At 37.8% G+C, this 5571-nt stretch overlaps 1 long non-coding RNA gene across 1 annotated transcript; it reads left to right on the plus strand.

Annotated features, from left to right (window-relative positions):
• The first annotated feature begins 345 nt into the window (after window positions 1-345).
• On the plus strand, window positions 346-2849 carry LOC141621695 (uncharacterized). Its single transcript, XR_012532585.1, has 3 exons — window positions 346-463; window positions 558-618; window positions 2613-2849. It is a non-coding gene; the product is annotated as an uncharacterized LOC141621695 (long non-coding RNA).
• The last annotated feature ends 2722 nt before the right edge of the window (window positions 2850-5571 follow it).

The raw sequence follows: 5571 nt of genomic DNA on the forward strand, positions 1-5571 counted from the left end.
CGTACGATTAAATTATATTTTTAAGGCACAATTTATATAATAATATATGTATACGTATTTTTGGTCGGATAATAATAATGACTGTAATAATCTTAATCTCCGTCTTAATTTCCGTCTAAACTTTAGACCGTCACATTTCATGTTATACCTACTTTAATCTGGACCAATTAAAAACCAACAACACATTCAAAATATCTACTATTATTATTATTATATGTATTATTATATATTATTATTATTACTAATATTATTATTGTTGTTTGTGTAAGAACCGTGACCCACCTCCCTCTACTTCTTCATTCGTCCTCTTCCTCTTTCACGCAAAGAACAAACAAAGAACAACAACTCCATACACAACTACCCATTTCCGTCATCCTCAACCATAGATCCCTTCTCCATTTCTCAACCAAACTTCACCATTTTTATACCTTTGGCTTCCTCTCTTCTTCCTCCTCATTTCTAGGTAAGAAAGTCTTAATTTTGTCAATCTTTCGAAGTGGGCATCTTTTATAAACTCGGTTTTGTGACCCTTTCTACTCGTTTTTCTTCCCTTTTAGTTGAAGACTGAGGTTAGGCTCGTGTTTTGGACGTTCTTACTCTGGAATTCGCGAGGATAAGGTAACGGTGATAGGTTACTCGACAATGAGTCGATATTCCTCCCTTTCAACTCGGTTTTTACACTCCTTTTTCGTAAAGTTTTATTCTTTAATTGTTGTTAATGTGTAGTTGTGGTTATTTATGAATTAGTTGTGCTTAATTTCCATCTTAACCTCGCTTTGAAAAAAGTCTTCTCAAAGTGAGTTGATATAGTCTGTTTTGAGTTGCGTTTTTGGAGCCGTGCAAGACGGTTTTCGAGTGGGAATTGGACTGTTTTTATACTCGGTGTTGGGATGGTCTATGGTGGTTGTGGGCAGTCTTGAGTCGGGTCGGGCACGGACTTCTAGGACCGGACTTTGAGCTGTGTAAATTGGCATGTCTCCCCTGTTTTGGGACGGGTGTGAAGGGCGGTCATGTTAGACATGATGCGACTGTTTTTGGGCTCGTTTTGAAGCCGTGTTTCTGAGTCATTCATGGGGGTGCGGGTTTTGATTTGGTCGGGTGTTGGGTAACCTGGTTTGTGGGTTGCTTTAGGGTCGGCTTCGGTGGTGTGTTTGGTGGATGTTGGGATTGTACAGTGGGTGTAGTCTCTTGGTTTTGGGTGATTTGTTGGGTGGTTGTTTGGGTTGCTTTAAGGGCGAGTATGTGGACTGTTTCATAGGCTAGGTGTTAGCCGTGGGGGAGTAATTGTGAGGGCGGTAGTTGGTGGTCTGAGTGGTGGCCGCTTTGGGTAATAACCGGGTTTGTATGGGGTCGGAATCTTGGTTGCTCAAATGACGTCTTTAGGTTGTATTTCGAGTTGTTTTGGGCGCAATTTGGTAGGTTTGAATTAATTAAATTTCCGTCTTGTGTTTTATAAAATGCAACCCGTTAAAGCATTGTTCATTTATATATCCCCATTTCATGTTTTATAATTCTAGAACCCCATTATTTAATTATCTAAATTACCGTCTCAAATGTGCTCATGTACTCGTCTCATTACTTAGTAATGTGTCAAATCGGGCTTGTTCTATATTATACGTTTTTGGGCCATATAGGTGTAGTGTGGCATTCTAATAGGGCTTGTCATGATTTTATAATTGGGCTTGTCATGTTTGTTTATTTGGGCCTTATATGATTAGTTTGCTAGATCTCACATGTTTCCATTGTTGGGCTTGACATGCTTTATGTGTCGGGCCAACCTCATAGTTGTTTAGTGGGCTCATGAATGAGTCACATACGCCGGTTCACATTTTATTCCGTAATTTCACATAACGTAACTTATTCATTGTCACTCATTATGTTTTATTTAACCGGCATGATAAATTATAAAATGAAATATTTATTTGCATAAGACCAAGATGAGACATTTATTGTTAATGGGTTATTTGTGACTCAAGTGTGACATTTTACATTGTGTGACTACTTGACATTCCTCATTTATTTGCCCTCGGACATTGGGTCACGGTTAGGTGCCATTGTTTCCGAGTTGGGCTATTTTTCCTTCCGCCTCTTCGGACCGGGGGTCACGGTTAGGTGACAAGGTTCCGCTTGAGGTTACTCGACTGTCGGGCACGGTTAGGTGTACCACATTTCGAGTCTTGGATACGATTTGGTATCGTTTGTCGAATCGGGTGTCGTCCATCTCGAGAGTCTGGCCAGGTTTAGACTAGGACCGTATTATGATCGTCGTCCTACCAAGAGGTTGGAGTCTAGGGGGGTGTCTTGTTTGAGTTCATACTAAGTATATGTCTTACACTTGTTGAGTCGTGTCCACATGAGTGGGTTGTCTTGGTGATTCTATTCCTTGATTGTACATTCATCCTCATATATCATGCCTATCTATTAAGAAAGTATTATACCTGTTTCACCATGATTGTTCATCATATCTCCTTATTCTTTATTGGTCGTATATGTTGCATGATTAACATGTTTGATTAAATGTTGTTTGTTACCTGCATTTCGACATATTGTGGCTGGGAGAACCTTGAGTTACTCCCCACTGACTGTGGCGTTCATGTTTACATGAATGACAGGTTTGAAGATGCTTACGTGGGGAAGACGTGTGGGCTAGCGAGAACTAAACCCTTGGACCTTAGTTTCTAATTTAGAAACCTTTTATTTGTTTATTCGTGGGATATCTTTTCCCCGCTTTCTAGACTTGGGTTGTAATAACCTATATTTGTCTATTTTAGTATTTGTTTCATTTAGTTTTCGGCACCCGCGTTTTAATCTTTAACTAGTAACTTAAAAGTTTTTAAAATCTCACAAAATTCCGCTTTAATTTATTAGTTATATTTCCGCGTTATCGCGGGTGTCACAGATTGGTATCGAGCATATGTTTGCTCCCGACGCACACACGTGTACCCCAAATTTAAACTGAACTTGACCTTGAATAATGAATGAGAGATGGGTAGACTTAAGGACCTAAGGTGGTAGTCTGTAGTGTGTTTGCTCTTTGTTAGGTTCTAACATGTTTGTTGATTGTCTTTTGATGATTGTTGTGCCTTTGGATCAATTACCGTGAGCTTACCTACATGAAGATCAAGATTTAGTGCCTATTGCCGGAAATTGAAGGTTTGTTCAACTTTGAAGAATGCTTCTACTTCCTCGAAGATGTTTCTCATTCCTTGTGTACCTTGCCTTATTCTTTATCTCTTGGTGCTTATCCTTCTTCTAAACTCTCTCTTCTTATTCCTTGGGAAACTACTCTTGTACCCTCCTAACTTGTGCTTTGTCCCTTGCTTATCCTCCCTTAACACCTTTTGATAGTTCTCTTTCTTTTGTGGGATATTAGCCTTGGTTGAATAATTTGGCTTTTGTGGAGTTTGTTTGTGTTTGACCCTTAACCTTGGTTTTGAGAGGTCGCGATGTTAGAAAGACTTAGGTAGTATGATGAGGCATACTTGGTGATTCCTATACCTAGTTCCTTGATAAAGTAAGTAGAATTGATTGGTGGACTCCTTGTGTTAGGAATGAGTTGCCTATGTCATTAAAGTTATAGGACTTGGCTTTGTTGTTTATGTATGGGATTTGAAAGCTTAGTAGGTTGAGTGTCGTCACCTTAGGAGTAAACACGAGATAAATTTAGAATGTGAATTTGGAAGAAAACCCATTTTTAGATGTTAATGGTCCCGTATAGATTGGTGATGTGATTTGATGTTGGTTGCTCCTTAAGAATTTCGTTGAGAAGTATTCGTTAATTCATTCTTTGGTTTTTAAAACATTGAGGTTGTGTCGAGTGCTTGAGATAAAGAGATGCTTTTATACTTGAGTGGTAGATTTGCTTTAGGGAAATCCTAATATGTGATGAGATAGGTGGAAGAGGTATCTAACCAATTTATCAACCCTTAAGCGAGCGTTTATTTTACCTTGACCCTTGTTTTGGGATTTGGTCGTTTTGTCATGATGGTACAATATCCTAATAGGCGTGACCTCGTTAGAGAGAACCTTAAGTCTTAGAAAGCATTTGGTTTAAGCCTTAAAATCCTCTTTCGTGCCATTAATCGTTTTCCTCCCTTTCGTTCATACCTTGGTTGGATTTAATTCTTAAGTATAAAAGTTTACTTGTCTCTTTCTTGCCTTGAATACCTCCCCCGATTCTAATATCTCTTACTCGTTGTTAACTAGTTATCTTTATGATTCGACTCTTTTAGTCTCACATCTTGACATGTTCATATATCCCTTTTGAAATTTCCTATCATTTCCGAACCTGGTTGTTACTCTTTGTTTCCCTAGTGTAGTGATGGCATTGTTGGCTACGTTGTAGAGTGAGTGAGATGCTCTTTGAGGATTCCTGGGTAGCCTTGATTTCGTCAAAGTTGGATTAGTGGAACTTGAGTTAAGTTGATTAGGGAAAGTTGCGTGACAAACCTTTTTACCTTTTGGTTGGTGGTCTTTATAATTTGGGGAATGCGATCAGTGTGATTGTATATTCGGGTGTGGATAAGATTTTGTTTGGAGTGTTGGAAAGGTATAAAGAACTTGGGATTATGATCTTTGATTAAGGATTTTACCATAGTGAGAACTCCTAGTGGTCGATAGTTGGTTATGAGTGTAACTCTTTTAGTAGTTTTGATCCTGATCCTATGGAAGTCGTTTGTAGGTGTTTGAGGGTTTGGAGTGATGAGATTACACTTATAGTAGAGTACTTGGTCTCCAGGAATAGCTTAAGATGAAGTAACATGAGTGATTTGAGGAAATTCTTGGGAGTGTTGTGATTATAAGTTTTAATACTAGGAAGTTTTCGGGACCGTGTAGGATGATGTTGTTATTTGAGGTTTGAGTACCTAGCGTTTCCTTGTTGTCTAAATTCCCTTTCTTCTTTGACATAAGCGTTACCTTTCATACCTCCTCTCCTCGCTTCATCATGCTCCTCCTGTAAATTTGATGCTATGACCTATAAAAACTCTATCTTTAGCAACCTTGTAAAGTTTGACTTCAATTCTTACCCCTATGAAATTCATCATAGCTCATTTGTTAGTTAAATTTGAACCCTCTTAGCGTACCTTGTATCTATGATATCTAAGTTACTTTTCTTTTGTCCAATTTCTAAACATTTCAAGCTACCAGTTTTGATCCTTTGTTAAAAGTTTATGTTACTTTTACAAAACCTTACCCATTTTAAAAGGATTGAAAATGAAAATTTGGTTTAGTTTCCTATTTGTTCTTGGAATATAGACTTCTTTAACATGATTTTAATTGCTGAACCCGAGATTTCTTTAAATTTTATCCAATTTCTGTTAACTTTGACCTATTTATGATTTCTTTGTCAAAGTGTAATGTTATGTTTCAGGAACTTGATTCCTTTTTGAGTTTATAAGTGAAATCTTCATTTCTATTTGGACTTTTGCAAAGGAAAATTTGAGTGGATTGCCATTCTCTTTTGATTTTAACGTTGATCGGATGTTAGAACTCGTTATTGGAGACGTTTGATAACTTGTTCTACGCTTGTCGGCGAATGATTTTTGTTTTAAATTTGTCTTTGACTTGGAA

This window comes from Silene latifolia, chromosome X, assembly GCF_048544455.1.
Source record: "Silene latifolia isolate original U9 population chromosome X, ASM4854445v1, whole genome shotgun sequence".
NCBI lineage: Eukaryota > Viridiplantae > Streptophyta > Magnoliopsida > Caryophyllales > Caryophyllaceae > Silene > Silene latifolia.